The 23,397-nt window shown below is 33.6% G+C and overlaps 2 pseudogenes; one reads left to right on the plus strand and one right to left on the minus strand.

The window, feature by feature from the left end:
- The first annotated feature begins 420 nt into the window (after nucleotides 1–420).
- Nucleotides 421–17,790, plus strand: LOC120187441 (annotated as a pseudogene).
- Nucleotides 17,791–18,068: 278 nt separating this feature from the next.
- LOC120187463 lies at nucleotides 18,069–20,148 on the minus strand (annotated as a pseudogene).
- Nucleotides 20,149–23,397: the final 3,249 nt, after the last annotated feature.

Raw genomic sequence — 23,397 nt, forward strand, 5'->3', positions numbered from 1 at the left:
AGAGAGTAGTTTCTGATAATCAAATGGATTATGTAAGTCTTCCTTAGTTTGCTACCTTGAAATGCATATGTATGCCCTATGTCTGACTGATTTTGGAACGTGAAGCCTTTTGAAGATCTTCACAGTGGATTCGGTTCCCCATCTCATGTAGCTGGGTACGAGTTACAGCGAAATAAGGAAACTAAAAGACACCCCACTTTGTCTCGTCAGGAAATTCTGGTATGAAAAATCTCTTGTTTACATGTTTTATCTCTTCTGTTTGGAGACTTAATGTAGTATCAATTAAGCTTCATATACATTTTGCAGGAGATGCAGTAAGATCCAATGGTAGCTCAGTATCCGTAGATGGAACCCCCTTGGGTAACTTAGAAGAAAATATAGAAAGGTAAGTAAAAATTCATCTGCCATAATAAACCAAGAAGAAGAACGTGGAAACAATAGTGGTCTTGACACAGTGCATGAAGCAGCATTCGGTGAAGCGATACCAATTACAAGTTAACATCTGATCCAGGTAATTAAGTCGTCAGCTTCTATTTTGTCCATAACAGTCATTTTAATTGGTTCATCATCTAATATGGTCTTTAACAAATAACAATCCAATTACCTTTTTTTTGGGTCAGATTTCATGGTGATAACTCAACTTACAAGGGAAACTCCTGCGAATGATCCTCCTCCGGACATAATGACTCAGAACATCAAGACGTATGTTGTGTATATGTTGATCGTTTATATAAATTTGAAGTCCAAAATTAACTATTGGGGGGGTGGATGCGGGGATATGAAAATACATTTTGAAACGCCTGGAGCTCCGAATCCCTACATAACTTGGCAGCAGCTTAGCTCTTCTATCAGACGTGGTAAGCAAATACAAATACAAATACAAATCCCTCTGCCTCTGATTGGAATTGCCTTAATTGTATGAAATTTGTTTGCAGTTATTGCTTCTCAAGGTTTCTTGAAAGTGAAACAAGGGGAGCCGTTTGGAGACATTTCCATCTCTAAAGGAGAAAAGATGTGAGGCAGGGATGGATTATTAGTTTTCTGTTTTAATTTTATTTTTGTACAAGCTCCTTTTTTATCCTACAACTTGCAGGCTTTTACTCCTGATTCTGTTGTTTGGATTATTAGGCTCTATAAACCCTAACTTTGAATTTATATATGGTTTTATCCGCTCTCTCTTTTCCTTCTGTTTGCCATAATTTATATTCCATTAGTGAAGTAAATTATAATAATTATATGTGATTTTAAAAACCAATGTCAAGGCTGCAGTAGAAGAAAAATTACGCTTAGACGAATGATAAACGTTTTTCTGAAAACAACACAAAAAATAAATCTAAAAGTCAGATATAGTTAATTCGACGTTTTTTCCAATAAATCACCGGTGATCGGTATATATATCGATCTAACACCGGTTAGTTTATATTTTCCGATTTAACACCCGTAACAGTAAAGCGTGCCCCCTGAACTGCGCTCTAAGCTGATTTGGCGTCACGTGGGTATAGCACGCCCCCTGTCCTGCGATATACGGTGATTTGGCGTCACTTGAGTATAGCGCGCCCCCTGATCCGCGCTATACCTGGGTATCTAACACGTGGGGTATAGCGCGGTGCAGGGGATGCGCTATACCCCTAAATACTCGCCCCTCCACATCCCAATCCTCCCTATAAATACCCCCATCCTCAATCACTTTTATCACACCAAATTCTCTCAAATACTCTCTTTTTAAGGTATATTTTATAATATTTTTACTATTATGTATTTAATTTATTTAAGTATTTTACTTTATTTAATATTTTACTAATATAATTCTTTTGCAGATATATAATGGAAGGCAGTCTACTTCGCTCGGATGGAAATCATATATCTCTACACTTTGCTGATACGATAACATTTTAACGTTTTAATTTAATTTAAATTATTAGTAATATTTAGTTTATTTATTTAATGCATGATTATTAGATTAAAAATTAAATATCTCGACACTTTGCTGATACGGTAACATTTTAAAGTTTTAATTTAATTTAAATTATTAGTAATAATTAGTTGATTTATTTAATGCATGATTATTTGATTAAGAATTAAATATCTTGACACTTTGCTGATACGGTAATATTTTAACGTTTTAATTTAATTTAAATTATTAGTAATAATTAGTTGATTTATTTAATGCATGATTATTAGATTAAGAATTAATTTTTGTAATTATTTATTTTTAGGAGAATGACCGTGTATTAGATCCTTTTATTAGGAATCTTAAGTTAGTGATACCCAGCCGTGTCTTGTCGTATTTAGTAGAGGCTGGATTCGGTTACATAGGTAGATATCAGGGTCACTGTAAGATAGAGCCAGACCTGATTTCTGCCTTAGTAGAGCGGTGGAGGCCAGAGACCCACACATTCCATCTTCCGTGCGGAGAGTGTACGATCACGCTTGAGGATGTTTCTATGCACCTAAGGCTTCCGGTGGATGGAGATGTGATATCGGGGATAACTTCCGGTTCTTGGACTACTTTGTGTCGGGATAGTCTAGGACGTGTCCCGGAAAATTTTATCTGAGGTAAGATACCGTTAAATTGGTTAGATGCCAATTTTTGGGAGTTGAGCGTAGACGCCTCTGAGGATGAGGTTAAGATGTATGCATGGGCATGCATACTGCAGCTAATAGGAGGGTTGCTGATGCCGGACAAATTGCGCAACCTAGTTCAATGCATGTGGTTGCGACATCTTAGCGACTTTCTTCTTGCCGGATCATTCAGTTGGGGCTCGGCAGTTTTGGCTTTGCTGTACAGGGAGATGTGTGGAGCCACTGACTACAGGCGTAATGCTATCGGCGGATGTCTCCTGCTGCTGCAGTCTTGGGCATGGTATCGATTACCCTTTTTATGTCCCTTTGTGAAGAACCCATTCGTATTTCCACTACTTCTGAGGTAATTATAAAACTGATTTTGTATATTAATAATTTTATACAGCGTATAACAAAATTTTTTTCCTTGAATAGGTGATCTACTGATAGGAAAAATCATCAGGAGCTACCTGATGATTTAGAAAAAATTAGGGTGTTAATCGATCAGAAGGTTGGCACACAGGTATGAATTTTAATGTTTAAAAATTGATTTTAGATTATAGTTATATAATTAGATTATTATTTTGATAAAAATTATATATTATTTGTTTTAGTTTGAATGGGTGCCATATTCTACTGATGATGTGAGGGCGGTGATCCCACCTGAGTTGAGGGGTCCATCAGATGTTTGGATGGTGATGGTCCCTTTGATCTGTTATGCGACAGTCGAGTGGCACTCCACTGATCGTGTGCTCTGGCAGTTTGGTTGTTTTCAACCAATTCTGGAAGCACCTAGCAATATGGACGAGTTGCATAGCTTAGATAGACGCGGCAAGACAGATACAGATTGGCTGGTGAGGCATCATGGGTGGGTCATGTTGTGGGACGATCGACATCGATGTCTTCCCCGTAGAGAGCCCATTTTTGATGACCTCTTGATGTATGCTGAGGATTATTATGAGTGGTTCAACAGTAACGGGAAACCGTTTCTACTTCCCGAGGATGCACAAGGGAAGACCTTTCCACGACGTCAACAGAGACGTTCACCGACACAGTACCATCGTCCCCCGACTCGTGGACGGAGAGCAGGTGCTTCCGGTTCATCCTCAGCCGCACCAGCAGGACCTTCCCAGCAGCCACCGGAGCCATATATGATGACGTAACCATATATGATGCCACCATCGCCTTTCCATTACCAGATGCCGCCGCCGCCGCCTTCACCTGGTTTTATGACCCCGCCACCGTCACAGATAACCCCTCATGGAGGCTATTATGGGTCTATGTTTGCAGATCTGACTTGGGGTTTATATGCTAGATATTTGGCAGGTTCAGCCTCATCACCCATGGCCGCAGCACAGACACCTCCTGTACAGTTTTCACACTCAGTGATGCCTGGGTTTTCCCAGTTTTCGCAGGCCTGTGGGATAGTCAGTCATACATCTCCAGGGTCCTTATTCTATGGAGGTGCCTAATCGTCATCAGCTCCTCATCAACCTAATGTACCTGCTCAGGATGATGACGATGACGACGATGACGATGGTGACGACGACGACGACGATGATGATGACAGCGAGGAGTCAGAACCAGTGATACGAAGAAATCCTCCTCGAGATCGACAGCCACCGCCCTGCGAAACACATTCGTGACGCATGCATCGATAGATTTTTTTATTATATTTGTATTTACTTTATTTTGTTTACTTGTAATTTTTTATTATTTCTCATTTAATACTTACTTTATTTTGTTAAATTTATTGGACTTTTTTTTAATATATTTCAGTTAATTTTGTTTATTACCATTTAATATCAGTTATTGTAATTTGGTTATCATTTACCATTTAATTCTTATTGTAAGTTTGTTGTATTTAAATACCAAATTGTTATTAGTTTGATAAAATTTAATTATTGTGTTCGTTTTTTTAATCTTCATCAGCGATTATCAAATGACATTAACTTGAAGTAAATGCAAATTAAAATACAAGAATTATTATTTGATAAACAAATACATCATTTCCTCATCAATTGTTACTTGATGACAACAGAAGTTGACATGTTTTTCTAGTGTGTCATGGGTTTCTACAATGGCCACATCTTCTGTCTTGTCTAGATCTTTCTCGAATATCCATATCGCAATGAATTCGATTGGATTTTGGACGACCACGCTCCCTCAAAAAACTTGGATTTGGTACAATCGAAAGCCAATCTTGAACCTCATCAGGGTCTTTGTCATTACCTATGGGGGAAACTCAAATTCGTATACCTTAAAAACTTCATATAGTAGGTATACAGGATCCACAAAATGGTTATAGTCTTGACGTGTATGCGAGAAAGCTTATATCACATGAGAGCATGGATACTTCAGAGCTTGAAAAAACCCGTAGTCGCACGTTATGTCCCTTAAATTTACTCTTAGCGACACAGCTTCAATCCTTTGAAGAGGTCGCGGTAACTCTGTGACACGAAACATTTCATGCCTTCTAGAGAAGCTTGTTACAGACATTCCATTTGATGCAACAATTTTTTTCTGTAGATCTGTAACTAATCTAGGGTGATAGACATGACCGCCTTGTATCCAGGTTTGAGCTTTTCCCCCGAGCTTCGCAAAAAGCACCCCCAAACGAAAATATGTAGTTTTTACCAAAGCCGCTACAGGTAAGTGACGTGCACCCTTTAAGGTTGAATTGATTGCCTCAACCAAGTTGGTCGTCATGTGTCCATATCGATATCCACCATCATATGTGTTCGTCCACATTTCTTTATCGATGAGGCTGATGTAATTGTATCCTTCCTCGTTCTTCGCCCGCAAATCTTGAAGCATTGATTCAAACGTTTAAGGAAGTAGTTCGTAACATGATCAAAAAATGTATAACTTAAAAACTTGCTTTCTTTGCCAGGACAGGTGAGTTACTACTCCCTTCTAGTCTATCATCTCCCGCTTCACTTCAAGAGCTCTCGTGTTCAGACATCTAATAAGACATAACCATATAACTCTATTAGCAAGACAACATACTCGTTACTCTATCATATCATAAGTTCTTACTATTTTATTAGCATGTATACTTTTAAAAACAGTCTTAACTTCGGTTTATGCCTAGAATCGTCTAAACCTTAGATTTGATACCATTAAATGTAACACCTTAACCCGTACCCAACCCGGATACGAGTTTGAAGTGTCACATTGACTTTTCAAAACTTTTACTCTTACAAAAATCATGAAAAAATTAAACTTTCATTAAAATAAAGTTAACTAATTTACATAAGTATAACCAAAATATTACAAAATAGATCAGAGCATATGTAATTCACAACTTTGTCTACATGCCAACATAATTATTACAATAAATACATACATTATAAATTACTTCTGATTTGATCTTCTGGTAAAGGTATGTTGTCTTGGTAAATCCTAATTCTAATCTTAATGCTTCTTGGTACCTACGTGTGGAACACTCACATGCTAAGTCACAGACTTAGTGAGGCAGAATCTACAATAATGCAATAGTGAACTCATGGAACATGCAATCCCATAATATCATCATATAATAACAATCATCATATATCTATTCAATAATAACATATAAGATCATGCATTGAATAAATAGTAACATGTCATTTCATAATATCAATAATTCTTTTTATATTTTTTATTAGCCCATGTACATTGCTGAGAACATAAGGTATGTGAGTACATTGAGGTTGTACACATATGCTGTCACCACAACTCGTATAAATTTCCACCGAATGACATATAAAATTGTTCTGAAGGACCTCATATATGTCCCGAAGGACCACATATATGTCTTGAATGACCATATATAACCCTCGACTCTTGGCATACCAATTATACCCACAGTTATCATCTCACATAACATGGACTTAAATATTACGTGTTTCATATGTTCATATTATCAACTAATTCATCATATATATAGATGTACTCATATAACTCATATCATTTTTCATGACATTTAATCACTTATCTCATATCATATAGTTTATGTTTTGTTCTCTTATGTTCACATAACCTATTTCATAACATATAAACATATGTCAATTATGCATGTGCTCAAAATGATCACAACCTATGCATGTTCAGAACTATAGAACCATGAAATCAAACCTAGAAAATAGACATATCACAAGTCTTGTTTCCATAAAACAACATCTATACTATGGTATGCACTCACCTTAGCCTCACTGAGTTTGATCTACTCCTATAAGTTTTATCCCTCTTTTGATCGTTCCTAACTCTTCAATTGTTCTAGAAGTTGTTTAGGTTCGATATCTACACCAATGTACATTTGATACGAATATTAGAATTCTAAACTTTATGAATCAATCATCAATAACCTAAGCTAAAATAAGTGTCTAATTCACATTTTTCACTTTGTGTAGTATCGGTACACAAGGTATGGTACCGATACTTCCTTTACTGTGGTATCGATACTGTGCTTTGGTATCGATACTCTTTCCCAATTCTGGAATTCTATTTCAAAAATAGTATCGATACTTGCCTAATGGTATCGGTACCCTTGGTATCGATACTACCCCTTAGGTATCGATACTCATTGAATAACTTATCATATTTTGGTTTATGGTATCGATATTGTTCATACAGTATCGAACCCTACCCCAAATATCACCCATTTCTCTTTCAAGTGTCGATAGTGGATGAATCAGTACCGATACTCTTGCCCAGAAATCACTCATTTAGCTCAAACATTTCCAACACTTCACTTAAACTTCACTTTTAAAACTTCTTTCATACCATTAAACTCAACTATATTCACTTTAACCCTCTTTTATCCCTGTAACACATCATTATCTTCAATTTCTCACCTTAATTCTTTAAACTAAGAACCTTATTAAATTTTCAACATGCTTTAAACTCATTTCTAACACTTAATACTTCTTTTTCTAACTGATGACAAGTCAATTTCAAATTCAGAATCCATTTTGTTTCCTCTTATTCCCAATTTTACTTAGAAACCTCTTATATTCAATCTCTCCTAACTCATCCCTCTTTGAGTTTTAAACCACTTTAAACTTTCCTTAAGCTTTCCTAACCCATCAAGAATCAAAATCTTATCTAAAATGCAAAGATTAACCAACTAAAAACTTTCTTACCTTAACAAATGAGCTCACGAGGAAGAAGAAGAAAGGAATGATGAAGAACAAGAGAAGTCTATGGATATGTTTTCTCTAATAACTCCTTCCCACGTGTATATAAAACACTTAAAATGAATTTTAAATTCATTTACTTGTTAAAATACCTTTTCCCCTTCCTTCTTTCATTTCTTTGCTAAAAAGTCCTGCACAAACAATTTTCTAATTAAGTCCTTGAACTTTTCAATTTATCTAATTTGGTCACGAAATCTTAAAATTTTATAATTTGTTCACTAACCCGGTGTTTGAGATGTTACATAATTTCACTAAAATAAATATGTATTTTGACATATTCTATGTAAAAAAAATTATGAGATGATGAATAGTAATTTATGTTAGACCATATATAATGTTTCTATTATGGACGTGACATCTCTTACTCGGTTATATATATGGATTGGGTAACGTGTGTTACATACACTTTCACCATGTACATGAACACTTTCTTTTTATCTCATAATCTTTCTAGTAAATTTCTCTGTCGAATTCAAGTATCCTTAACATGATCAACACATCACTCCACGACTAACCTTCACCAAAACATTTACTGTCTTAATCATTATTATTCGATAAACTATTTCTTTATGATGTCCTATACATGCAACATGATATTGGTGGTATAGTTTTTCACTGACAGTCACTTATCAATCATATCATTGAGGTATGAGGGTTGACACTTATTAGATTTTGAACTTATAAAATTGGGATGAGAATGATTCAAAAAATTCTCCAATTTAGTTCATTGATACTGAACTTAGGGGAAATCACCTTGTGAGAACTTGGACAAAATACCTTTCTTTTCAATTCACTTAAGTAATTGTCCTTTAAGAATTTTAGGATTGAATCCATCTCAACTTGAAATATTTCTAGAATCTGGCAGACTTCGTCATCTTACATAATCGAACATTTATCTTAAGTTGGAACAACTTGAGTAATAGTACTTTATTCATATTCGAATCCAGCATATCAATCCAAAATTATCAGTGATCATAACCCTTATGCTTCTCATTGGTTCATGACAACTATCAAACCATTAAAACATAAACCAATAAAGATAAAATTCCAGAATGCATCCACAACCATTTATCTAATTAACAACACCAACAAAAATCCATCCATTCCTTAAAAGTATTAATTGATAATGCTTCAGTACCAATAAGTAACTCTAACGTTACTAGAGAGGACTCGATTGAGCCCTAACAAATAAAATATTGAGGTATACTTATTACAAAAGGAGGACTACTCATCATTAGAGTTTCGGTTCATAAGAGTACAATTATAATCTTGGAGCATGTATACACCAAACATTCTATGGCAGTCGAACTACCCAGAAAGGCTTAACCTAAGCTCTGATATCACTAAATGTAACACCGTAAGACAAATACGAATTATCCTATTTGATCTAAGGTGTCACATTAGAACAACCAAAATAACTTACACTAAGAATATGAGAAAAGTTAAATTTTATTAAACAAAATTAAAAACCATAAAATAATTTCTAAAATTAAAATATAAGTACATATGTCATTCGATGATTAAAACAAAATTCGAAAGTACATGTTATAAAAACGAGTTTCAGGCTCTAATATAAAACCTAATGTGACCTACATGCCCCTTGATTACCCTTATTCTGTACTCTGCAAGTGACTCTTAAAAAACTCTTATTACTGATGTCAATAATTATACATGATTGATTCTTTTTACAATAAACTCCCATTATGAATCTTCATATATTTATTTGAAGATCAGAGGGTTTAATTATTTTGCATTTTCAAAGGTTAGAAACCTATTACTAAGACTTTCCAAATAGAACAAAGTTATAATATATGAATCGATAGCTTTATCGAGTCAAGTTTGAGTTCTTAGGTTAATCTCAATATCAAGGGCGATCCTTTTAATTTTTTACACTATAAGGATATTTTTATAATTTCATATCCAGTTATTTCTAGCATTAAATATTTTCATAGGAATAATCAGAGTTGAAGGTTTTGAGGTTGGCTATTTTACCAATTCATCACTAAGCTCAAAATTTCCTATTGGTTAACCAATTTCTTATTAAGTCATCTAAGTCATAATCAATTTACTATCATTTTAACGTAATCTAAGTGGGTTTAAAATAATCAGCCGTAACACATGTCCAAATCATATTCATTCATACGTTGACTAATTACCAACTTGTACCGTAAAGCATGCATATAGTATTAAAGTATTACCTTGACTTCGAGCTATACTGGTCGGTCATTTAAACTCTATTCAATCTTCCTTGAACTTGAATTCGACGTCCTATAATCTATGATACATGGGAAAACGAATTACATCAAACATAAAACTTAAACACAAAAATTGAATTGAATTAGAAGGTCAACTAGTGGAAAATAGTTTACTGAGTTCGAATTTTGTGAAATGAACCTAAAAAATGAACTCAAACGTCAAAAAATATAAGGATATGTGTTTTCGAAAAAAGTAAATGATAATCAACGGTTAACGAAGGCTCAGCTCAGCTCAACGGCTTGACTCGACTCAAGTTGGACTGGATAATTCGATTGGACAGAACTGATTCGAGAAGTCTAGATCGGTTCAGACCAGTCTCGAAGACTTCTTAGATGGCAGTTGATGCCTACGCGTAAGGGGCGGCGCGTGCGGCGATTTTGCTAACTGGAATCTCACCAAAATTTCCAAAAAAATAATTCAAGGGCTCCAGAGTCTTACCTTTGTTATTTCACGACTAAGAGTGATTGAGAGATGTTTTTCCAAATGGTCGAAACTTCCTTAGCCTAACCTTTATACACTCCGGTGACGACTATAGTTTTGAGGACACGATCGACTCAGAAAATGACGATAAATGCGATAATGTCGGTGGTGTAGGTTACTGGCTACTGATTGGCGATAAATCAGAGGTGTAAACCCCTCGGATAAAGAGAAACTTAACATAAAGAAAGAAAGATGATGACGAATTTTTCTATTTTAGGAAAGTGTGTAATGAGTGTTCCAACAAGTGAGGGGTTTATATCCACTTAAAAAATGTATAATTAGTCTTTAAGTCCTCCAATTCTCACCGTATTTGGTTCAAACTTTTTAATGAAACATCAATTAGTCCCTATTTCAAATAAGAAAAATTTTAACCCCTAAATTGGGGTGTGAAAATTACTCATATATTTTATTGGGTTAACTACACTGATGATCCCTTTTCCTTTTAGCATATCTTATTTTGGTCATTGATTTTGAAAAGCTACATTTTGGTCAGTAGCTATTGGCTCGCATTAGTTTGTTGATCTGACATGTTAATAAAAATTGTTTAATTTTAACTTAACTCCTAAATTTTAAACAAATACTAGTTTCAACCTAAACTTTAGATAAAATATTAATTTAACCATTGACTTTAGATAAAATATTAATTTGACCACTAATCAATAGGAAAAATAATCTCTAACTGAATTCAAGAGTCAAATTTATATTTTATCTAAAATCTATGGATTAAATTAATATTTTATCTAAAATTTAAGAGTTAAATTAATATTTTATTTTATGTAAAGTTTAGGGTTAAAGTCCTAAGCCTACATATGCCCCCGCCCTTCAATAACATCATCCAAATCTTGAAATAATGAAATATGAATTCATTAAAAGCAATGCTACACCGTAAGGACAAGTTTAGTGGTAGATAATGGGTATTTCCATGGTTTTTCTAACCCCTCTTATTTAATTTAAAAGTTCTGAACGAACATGAGATGTTATATTTGAAATTCGAAACATAAACAAAACTAAATTAATGATTCAAAGCGTAACTAAATATATAATATAATATATTATTCAGATAGTTTTTTAGCAACTTAAAATTTGAAATAATAACATGTATATTTGGTTGGTTAGTCAAGATTTTCATCTTTATTCTCTCGTGTTCTCTTAAGTTATAAATTCTAGACTTATTAGGAGCATTCACATTCTTTCTCTTACCGTCTTTATTCTCTCTCCCCTCTAAATAAAATTAAAATTAAATTTAGAATTTATAAAAAAAATCGAAAGAATTAATCACTGAATTTGAGAAATAATAATCTATTGGGTTTACTTTACTTGCTTCCATCAAAGTTTTCAATATTTGCTAACATAAGCATCAGAGTTTCTAAGGCAACGTGGCTCTCATCTCATTAAATATCACCCAAGTATTTTTTTCAAAAGAGTTATGTTTTAATTATCTACGAATTGAAACATTAACAACAATTGCTAATTTATGAATTCAATAGGAAAATTAAAGAAATAATACGCATCATACACTTAAAAATCGTAGGTTAGACGCTATATTTCTATCTTTATTTTCTTGATTTATTAAAAAATTATTCATAATTACAAGCAGTTGGAAAATCTCTTAATCCTGAATATGATATGAACATAATATAAAATCATATTATAATTTTTTATATAAATATATCATTTATAAACCGCGTGGCATATAACAAAATATAAAAATATGTATACATAAATTCATATTGGGAGGTAGGTTGGGTGGTTAATGAAAACCAATCAATCTTTTCCACGTACAACTTATGTTATAATATGTTGTTTTTTTCTATCAAACGATTTTAATAATAATATGTATTTGAAATATCAAATTTAAATAGATATTTTTATTTTTATTTTAATTATTTAATATGTTATTTTTTCTATCAAGCATTTTAATGATAAAAATATTTAAAATATTATATTTGAATATATATATATATATATACATACATATTATTATTAATGATTAAAAATAATTTTAAACAGAATCATATATTTTTTTAAAAAAAATAGTGGATGAAAAGGGACACATGGCCTCACCCATGTTCTTACTAGACACTCAACTTTCTTTTTTTCTTCCTTATCACAAAACAAAATATATTAATGTCTGATGTTAACAAATCATTTCTTCAATTTAATGTTTTTATTCATTTCTATTACCGGTTTCGAACTATTAATAATAAATGAGTCATTTACACAATTAATCTTTTTATAAAATTAAAACATTTGACATCAAATTGAAAACCTTATTGAGTAATTTCAAACAATGTCTTAATTTGAATTTTGAATTTTAAAATCGGAGCTGCTTTTAATAAAAAAGGGTAAAGTGCATAAATAACCCCCTAACTATAGGATGACACTTTATCGAGTCCTCTAACTATTAAAAGTTTCAAAATAGTAATCAATAATAGGAGTCTGTTTCGTTGAGTTCTTTAATTATCAAAAGTTACAAAATGGTTATTCAACTGTTTATATGTTCCAAACTCGTAATTTTTCATTGAAAATTTGACGATTGTTTAAGCTGAACGTTAATCTACTGAATGAGATATGATAAATCTGATCACAGAATCATTTGAATTGTATAGTTGTTTGAGATTAGATTTTATCATATCTCATACAACGTGTTGACATCCAGCTCAGACGACCATTAATTTTTAACAGAAAATGATGAGTTTGAAACATATGAATAGTCAAGTGATCATTTTGTAACTTTTAATAGTCATGAGACTCAACAAAACAAAGTCCTATAGTTATGAGATTATTTTGTAACCTTTAATAACCAAAGAACTCAACAAAGTAGTTAGGGGACCATTTGTATTCTTTACCCAATAATAAAATAAAAATATAGGGGTAGATGATGACAAGTAAGCATGGACCCACCTAAACCCATCTTTCTAAGAAATACGTAAACGACCATAAATGCAAAATGCTTGAGGATGGAAGAGTCTCCGCCGGCATCGCCTTCTCCTACACAAAGGCCTCTACCTCCTCACCTCTTTACTTTCTTTTCCCAATCAATAAAGTGCTCAACTCTTTAGTATTACCCATTTAAGGACTTTACTTAATTTATTTATTTATAAATAATATTTTCATGCGTTGGTAATTAAGATTTTAAAAATGAATAATAAAATTGAAAAAAAAAAGTTCCCCACAAATCAAATATCCACATGCATTTAAGACCATTAAATTTCTTAATCATATTCACAATTTATTAGGATCTAAAATGTAAATGGAAACAGATACAAAAAGTTAATTATATTTTACTTGGGTTGAAAATAAGGAGAAAGTTGAAACAGGCAAGACAAAAGGATTGGTTCAGTCTTTCTAGTGTAAGCGTTTTCGCCCTTTTTCTTTCTTTCTTTCATATCTGTAAAAAGTTTCCGAGTTAAGCTCTCTCAAAGAAGAAGATGATCGTGAACAAGAACTGGAAGTTTGTAAGATTAAGACAAGACTTTCAAGTTGTTGCTTTGCTGGTTTTATCATGTCAAAGTTTGGTTTGTTGGTCGTTGAATGAAGAAGGTAAGCTTCTCTTCTCTTCTTTTCAAGTTTTGGGTTTTGTTTGTTTCTGGGGAAATGGAGGAAAGTTGATTGTTTGACAATGAATATGCAGGGTTGGCTTTGTTGAGATTAAGAGAGAAAGTGGTGAATGATCCTTTTGGTGCTTTGTCGGATTGGAAAGACCAAGATGGAGAGATTGACCATTGTTCTTGGTTTGGTGTCGAGTGCTCTGATGGCAAAGTTATTGCTTTGTAAGTTTTCCTTCTCTTTTTATCTCCCTTACTTTTCTCTTGTGATGATGTTTGGTTTCCGAGAAAAGAAAGGGAAAAATTTGAAATCTTATGTCTTAGTAATTCCTTTCTACCTTTTTTTGTTGGGAAAGTTTAATTTAGAATTTTGATGTATGATTGTAAGCATCAATAGAACTTCGATTTCCAATTTAGCAACTCTTTTCTTGTGTTCTTTTTTATTTGTGAAATGGGGATTGAAGTAGATTTGTCGGTCCATGTTTGCAGATATAGACACTTTATGATGGGCTAGTTCTGATAGATTATTTCCTTTAATTTGTAATGGATTTAATAAAAATTGCAGGAACTTGAAAGATCTGTCTTGAAGCATCTTATGACATTCTTCGGATTGTTGATATCGAAATCAATGCGCCATTTCACATTTTACTTTTGTCTACATCCTATTCTGACTGAAGCCATTGTTTTCCTCCACAGTATTTTGCGGAACAACTCTTTTACTGGAACTATCCCCGAAGGGATCAGAGAACTGAAGGAATTAGAGCTGTTAGACTTGGGATACAATAACTTCAGCAAACTACTTCCATCCGAACTCGGCAGCAATCTGTCACTAACAATCAAGTAAGTTGACAATCTCGAATACCTTTGGAGGCTTTCTTTCTCTCGTGCAGTATGATAATTTAATTAGAAATGTTCTGTTTCTTTCTAGTCTTCTTCTTATTTAACCTTTCTTTATGCCTCTAGTAGGAATGTTGGCCAATCTGATGGTGCAGTACAAAGGGGATTGCTGCAACAAACACCTACCAGTCCTGCAATGTCACCTGAAACACCCTTTGTTAATTTTAGTATGCCTCCATCTCCTCATGGACTTCTAGATCCAACTCCTCCCGCGTCTTCTGAACCTCCTGCAAGTAATACATATCTAAGAGATGCTCCTCCTGTTCCACGACCTTCCTCCGCTCCAGCATCTAAACCTTCTCAAAATAATACAGTACTACCTAATGCTTCCGATCCACCGCCATCAATAATCAATCCTTCAAGTTCTCACTCTAGTTCAAATCATCGAGCCGCAATACTGGGCGGAAGCATAGGGGGTGCTGTATTGCTTCTGATAGTAATAATCATTGTGTATCTCTTAAAAACGTATAAGGTATCTACCGTGAAACCTTGGGCCACAGGGTTAAGTGGACAACTTCAGAAAGCTTTTGTAACTGGTAAATTCTTCTTCTCTATTAGATGGTAGATAACATTTAAATCTTTCTTGATTTTCAGACCATATTAATATGTTCAATTGAATTTAATATTGTTGCTGAAAACGGGACTAAGAGCAGTAGTTGAGATTTAGATTTAACTCATCATCCCTAAACACAGTTTTCTTAGAATGAGAAATTGTTTGGCCAAGAGACACTGTTCGTTTTTTATTAGTAGCCTTACATTCTGCTAAATATTTATTAACATATTTTCAATGACTTGAGTTTCAGGTGTACTAAAGCTGAAGAGATCAGAGCTTGAAGCAGCCTGTGAAGATTTCAGCAACGTAATTGGTTCTTCAGCAATCGGGACTGTGTACAAAGGGACAGTCTACCGGAGTTGAAATAGCTGTGGTCTCTGTCCCAGTTAAATCTGCCAAAGATTGGTCGAAGAACTTAAAAACACAGTTCAGGAAGAAGGTACTGTACCGAAAATTTCCATCTAGATGTTCGTATTTGATGTGTTCTTATGGTCTGCTTAACTATTTTTACATTTATGGTTTCAGATTGACTCGTTATCAAAAGTAAACCACAAAAATTTTCTCAATCTTCTTGGATATTCCGAGGAAGACAAGCCTTTCACTAGGATGATGGTTTTTGAATATGCTCCAAATGGCACACTCTTTAAGCATTTACATAGTAAGTACCAGATTCAAGTTTTTGGTTTCCTTTTTGGAAAGACCTCTAACTTATATTGTTCATCGCCAATAATTTTATTTTTTTTTGCTCAGGAGGTTTGTCATATATCTAACAGACTTTTTGCTTTTAGCCTAAAGAAGGCAACCACCAAATTCTGCCACTTTGCATAGAATCTGAAACTGAGTTTCCTTATTAATGTGTTCACAATATATAATTTTTCATTTTCATTAATTTATTATTCTTTTATGTTGGATCATCCTTTCTAGTTTGATCTTCTTCATAAGAAGTGACTTGGTCAGTCCGTGCAACTTGTTGCTTTTAACAAAGAGAAAGGAAACTCATCCCACTCTTTTGACTTCTGGGGTATGAATGCTGTGCTGTTGACTTTGATATGGAATGTTTTAAACAGGATTTGTATGAACGAGCTGTTTGTTTGAAACCAGATATGCTGGAATCCCCTTATATCAGTGGCATTAAGCCTATTAACTTAGTATAGAAAAAACAATGGAAAAGGAACAGGAATAGAAACAATAGTTACCTTCTATATTCATGCTAATGACTTTCGAGATGAACGGTTAATCAAGCATATGGTTTCAAGTTTCCTTTATGCTTAAAATTATGCATGATAGTTTGCCATAGAATTCCTGCCATTAGAAAATCATATGTTTCCTGACTTACCATGAAGAAGCAAATTTTATGTTTTTCAGTTGTAGCAAACATTTTCCATTTATCTTTTCCTTTGAGATTAAAACATCGAAGTAAACGTTTTAGCTTTTCCATCGATGTCGCAGTTAAAGAATCTGAGCACTTGGACTGGGCTATGAGGATGAGAATTGCAATGGGCATGGCTTACTGCCTCGAGCATATGCACCAGCTAAACCCACCTGTACCCCATAACAACCTGTCCTCCTCAGCTGTCAATCTAACAGAAGATTATGCAGCCAAAATCTCGGATCCATGTTTCTGGAATGAGTTGACTTCATTGGAGAGGGAAGCAGACAGAACAAACCTTTCTGATACCACAGTAGCAAGCCTAGAAAGTAACGTTTATACCTTTGGTGTATTATTATTTGAAATAGTAATGGGTAGGATGCCTTACCTGGTGGATGATGGTTCATCTGACGATGGGGCATCGGACTATTTGAGAAGGGAGCAAGCCCTCATAGAGATGGTTGATCCTACACTTAACTCCTTTGACAGGGATCAACTTGACAAGATTGGGGAGGTCATAAAATCTTGTGTCAACCCTGAGCCTGGACATAGACCAGATATGAGACAAGTCAGTGCAAGATTGAGAGAGATTACTGCAATTGCACCTGATAATGCAATCCCGAAACTCTCTCCTCTTTGGTGGGCGGAGCTTGAGATCATGCCGCTGAAGCAAACTAGAGGATGAACATGATTTTGTAAGTACAACGTGGATATTTTCCCGATCTTGTGTCGGTTGAGGCAAAAAGAGGTTTGCCTTGTCAGCATTGGTTGTATTTATTTTAAAGTAATGGAAAGTTTGCTGTATATATTTGAGAGAGAGAAAACCTGGGTCCTTGTTTGGGTTTAAGTGTGAATATACATTAAAGAAAACATAAAGGCGATATTGCAATCCTCTTGATTTCATATTGTTCATTGTTACCATCATTTTTTGCACTGATCAATCAATTTATTGTCCAATCTTGCTGGCTTTCTCTCCGACCTGAAAATGATGCTTGTAACAGAACAAATTATTGTTCATATTGAGAAACAAGATCAAAGCCTTCTTAAACCTGCAACCTCAATAAGTTAGTCAACATCACGCATGTCACTTCAGCTAGTACTCGGTTGGATACTTAAGGCTGTTACATTAAAAAATATATATGCCAAGTAAGCATATATGCACAAGCAAGTTGCTACACCATAGCAATATATCCAAGCTATCAAACACAATAAATTTCTTTATCCTAGAACTCCAGTGGCATTCCAAACATCTTATTTATATCGTCAATTGCTTCTTTGGTAAACACAGTTGGCTCAAATAAATCACTATCATTTAATTTCCCAGACGATTTTGCAGGGGCTCAGGTTCATGATTTTCCAACTCATCAGGAAGTATAGAAAACCCACCAAAATCTTGTTTCTCAACGGCTGCTTTGTCCTGCTTCTTTGTTGCCCTTACAAAATCTATTGGCTTTCCAAACATGTTATTGATATCTTGCATAGCCTCCTTCAAGTTAATTGTAGGGTCTACTAAGCCATGGTGGCAAACATTTCTACCACTGGCTCATCAGAAATTGTCGAACCAACGAACCTGTGAACCACTTTATCCTCTCGAATCTTCGGTCGACATGCACTTTGTGCATCAATATCATCTGAACTTTCAGAAGAAAAATCATTAGGACTTGGAAACACAAAGGCGTTGCAACCTTTTCCTAAATTTTGAACCTTCGACAGTTCTAAGTTTTCTTTATCATTCCCCTCTCCAACCTCACCATTTTCTTCATCATCATCAACGTATATTTCAAATGCTTCCTCCTTAGGCTGGCAAATTCGTGCTTTACTCTGTAATCCCTTTTCTTCATGTTGAACTGATGAGTTGCTTCCTCTTTCTAAATTTTCATCAAACACCTTAAATCCTATGTTCAAACTATGATCTTCTTTCAGCTGCATCTGAGATGATCTCCTCCCAATAGGAGCTATCTCTATAGGTTCTCGAAACATGCTATTGATTGCATTCATTGCCTCTTTCATGGTTATTGTAGGATCAACTAGTCCATGATGGCAGGCATCTTCAGCTTCAGATTTACCAACAATGGCAGTATCAACAAACTTCACGACCACCGTATCATCATTCCTGACCTTCCTGGGTTCATCAGACACCCTTTCCATCAAAGCTCTCCCCCTTTTGCTCTCCACTTTTTTACCATTATGTAATGATGAAGACCTCTTATGACTATTTTCAACTATGCATATTGCTTCACTGTTTTCTTTCGACCCTTTGCATTGGAGAGGCTTTCTAGCTTCTCTTCCTTCCTGGCACCGTGGCACACCAAAGCAATCGTCAGATTGTGAAAAACAAAACAAAGGCAATGAAAAGAAGCATATTAGATGAGCAACAAATGCACAACCTGCATTTTCTTCTTCTTCTTGCGTCTCTCCATACGATACAGGAATTGCTCATATGATTTTTGTAACTCATCAACCGGCTCTGCAAGGCTGTTCAACAATTGAAGGAGATTAAATAAAACACCAGTTCAGGTTTCCAAAGGTATTTCATTGAAAGAAAGGAAAACTTTAACTTCATAATCAAGCAAGAAAATTCCAACCTTCCACACTGAGCAACAAACAAACTTTAAGCGGATTGGTAGATTAATCATTGCAACCATAAAGAAAACTGATAAGAGGAAGAAAAAAAAACCTTACTTTTGAACACCCAAATGGTACATTTTTTCAGCCTCGTCAAATTTCTTGATCTTCTCATAGTAAAGTGCATATGCTTGGTAGAACAATGAACGTTTTGCTCCTATTTGACTCCTCTACATTCTTCTCAACAGCACCCTTGGATCATCCATAAAATCCATCTAACAAATCAACCCAAACAAACAAACAAATAAATAAAACCCAGAAACCAAATTCCATAAAGAATGAACATCGAAGATTCGTTTCGTTAAGGGCAGATTGGCTGTTTACCAACTGTATCCAAACCCGGAGGTAGCGTAGATCGTCGTGGTAACGGCGGTCGGATTCGAACGTTTGCGTACATTTTTGCATAAAGCGAGGTAGCTTCTCTTTTAAAATATGGGGCGGAACCGAATCTTTTATTTTCTTTATCCCTCTGTGGAAACAATGAGTTGATATTAATAGTTCAAAAGAAAGAAAAATGGTAAATAAATAAAGGAGAGGAGAAAAGAGAGTACCGCAGCCAAGGGAGAAGAGGGTCTTTGCCAGAATAAGATTTGATTTCAGATATTATTGAAGAAAATAGATTGCCGTTCATTGTCTCGCTTTTTCTCCCATTTTTGTTTTCCTTTTGCAGTGAGGAAAAGAAGGTTTTTAGCCCTTGATTCTGGGACGATGGTTTTTTTTTTAATTTATGTTGAGGCGCGTATCGGTTCGGGTCATTTTGTGAGACTTGATTGTCGGATCTGAATCATGGTTCGGTTCATCTTTAATGATTTATGATTACCGTGAAAATAACATAGGGTAATTACGAACTTAGTATATAAACTATCGTTTTTAATCCGTTTTGGTATCTAAACTTTTAATTTTTTAAAATCATATCTAAAGTTTAGTTTTTATTTCATTTTAGTACTCATTCGAAATTTAACATTAAGGGTGTGTTTGATAGCTAAAAATTATTTTCTGAAAAATGTTTTCCTCAGTTTCCTGTGTTGATAGCAATAATTGGTTTTATGAAAAACATTTCTAGTGTTTGATAGCTATAATTTATTTTCCTAATATAATTCATTTTCCTAGTTCATTTGTATTTTCTGTAAATTGTTTTACCATCTGGTTTTTTGTAAAATATTTTCCTAATTTTTCACTTCATAGTATAAGCACTCAAAAAAATATTTTTTATACATTTAATATTAAATTAATATTTTTATATCATTTTAACAAAAATATTAATTACAAAAATATTTAATATAAATATAATATAATTTTAATAAAATTATATTTTTAATATATTATTAGTATATACTCATATATATTATAATAATATATGATATTATATTTTTAAATAAATTATTAATATTTATCTATTATTTTTATAATAATATTATATTAAATTATTAATAATGAGTAATATTAATTTATATATTTCATGTTAATATAATAATTTAGTATTATGTTAATAAAATACTTATAATTAAAAATTAAGGGTGTTCAAATGATTAATTCAACCACCTATCGAATTGAATTACCATTAACCAAAAAACTAATTTTTTTTCTTTAATCGTTAATCGAGTCAAATATTTTTGAAAATATTAAAAAAATCGAACTTTATTCCTTTTACGTAAATAATTTTCTATAAAATTAATTATAGTGTATCAAACAATTGAAAATGATTTACACAATAACATCAAAACACAATAAAATAGTTTCCGAAAACTATTTCCCGAAAAATGTAATTTATTTTACATAAAACAGTTTTAGGTAATTCATTTTTTTTAAAATAGTTTTCATATAATTCATTTTACGTAAAACAGTTTTTAGGTAATCTATTTTACGCAAATTATTTTTCAGAAAACCAATTACAGTCTATCAAACAAACTCTAAATTTAAAAAAATTAAAAGTTTAGGCGCTAAAAAAGACTAAAATTGATAGTTTATGTACTAAATATGTAATTTACTCTAAAACATATTTATAACACCTCATTCAAATTATTTATAGAACTTCTAAAAAAGGGTAAACTATGCCAATAGTCATTAATGTTTGGGTTAGTAATCGTTTTTACCACTGATGTTTCAAAAGTCAAAAATCGGTCACTAATGTTATCATGTGTTACAAATCAGTCACTCCACGTTAACAGGCGTTAATAGGCGTAACAGAAATAACAGGTGGATCGTTTTATGATGACCTGGACTATAATGGTGGACCATTTTATGCCTCTAACGGTCAACTCTTCCCTTTAAATAAATACCCAATTTCTAGACCTAATTTTTAACATTTGCATTCATACTTATTCTGTTTAAAATTTCTCACAATATCCCTAGGAGAAAATCTAGCTAAGGTGAAGATAGAAGACTCCATTGATGTTCCACTTTGCGATGTTTCACTTTGCAATTGTGGACAACAAGCTAATGTGGTCATGGCTTAGACGAACGAAAATTATTGGAAGAGGTTATATGGTTATCGAAATTATGGGGGAAAATGACGAAAAAAAATAATTTTTTTTGGATAGATCCTCCGATTACGCCCGAGCCAAAAATGCTTGCTCATGATGCTAAAAAACTTAGGAAAGTGGAAGAGGAAAGAAAAAATGAGAGGATTTTTTGGTTTTTTCTCTTGATTTTACGTCTCTATAAACTTTGGATTAGCAAATGAAGAATGGTATGAATGGTGGATGAACACTTCTTGTGATTTCTAGATGTAAGCTTGTAATGGCATAAAAGTAATTGTGGATGTAAGCTTTGATTTCTAGATAAATTATTAGGGTGTTATGTTTAGGGTTGGTAGTTTTTCTTGCAATGGCAGTTTTTGTAATGGTTGATGAATTATGTATTATGTAATGGTTGACGAATTCTTAGCAAATGAAAAATGAGTTCTTGTAATTGAAGTTTTTCTTTTGCTTTAAAGTAAAAGAATTATGTAATGGTGGATGCAAGATTTGACATCCTTTTACATTAAAAAGTTATCACATAAGAATTTTCCTTTTCCATTGAACTACAAGAATAACCAAAATAACTTCCCATTAACTTTAAATCAATTGTCAAACTGATACAATTTTGGTATAAGTTAAAATAATAAATTTTTGAACATGTTGTAATTCAATATCACATTAAGCCAAAGTGTAATCCAAGTCAAAATACGAACAAAAGAATGACTACACATCAAAGCCAATAAGTAGCAGGTATATGAAAAAATAACTCAAGTTATCAAGTATGGCTAAACTTCAAGATTCTTGAGTGGGAGGGTTAGAAACATAAGATTCTTAACTAGCATACATCACATGTACTACTATAGGTGGTGGAGAGTTTGGTCTTATTTGTTGTCTTATTTGTGTCTTATTTGTTGTTGCCTTGGAGTTGGCTGTTGGAGAGTTTGGTTAGGAGCATGTTGAGGTTGTTGCTACCTTAGAGTTGGTTGTTGGGATGGTTGGTTAGGTGCACGTCGAGCTTCATGTTGGTTTAGTCTCATATTACCACCACCTTCTCCTCTGCTTATTGTGGCCATGTTTCCCACACTTGAAGCAGTTTCTGAGCGAACCTTTATTGGTTAGTTTAGGTCATTGTTTCCTTCTTCAGCTTCATTCCTCTCTTTTTTTAGTTGACCTTTCAGGATGTCGTCTCAATTTTGGAGGCTAATCATGTTCACTAGCATGAACAATTATAACCACATGTTCACTAGCATGCAAACAAGTATAACATGTTCACCAACATGCAAACAATTATAACATTTTACCTTGTTGCTTGTTTAATTATAATGTTCACCTTATTCTAGATATTTGTACTTAATGGTACATTGACCTTTTAGTTGTTTCATATCTACAAACAATTCTCCTCATAATTTCGGTTCTGATCAACTCCATCATAGTAAGGATGGGCTTATCCCTTACTTCCAAAATGATT

This window comes from Hibiscus syriacus, unplaced genomic scaffold (genome assembly GCF_006381635.1).
Source record: "Hibiscus syriacus cultivar Baekdansim isolate YM2019G1 unplaced genomic scaffold, ASM638163v2 tig00113725_pilon, whole genome shotgun sequence".
Classification (NCBI taxonomy): Eukaryota; Viridiplantae; Streptophyta; class Magnoliopsida; order Malvales; family Malvaceae; genus Hibiscus; species Hibiscus syriacus.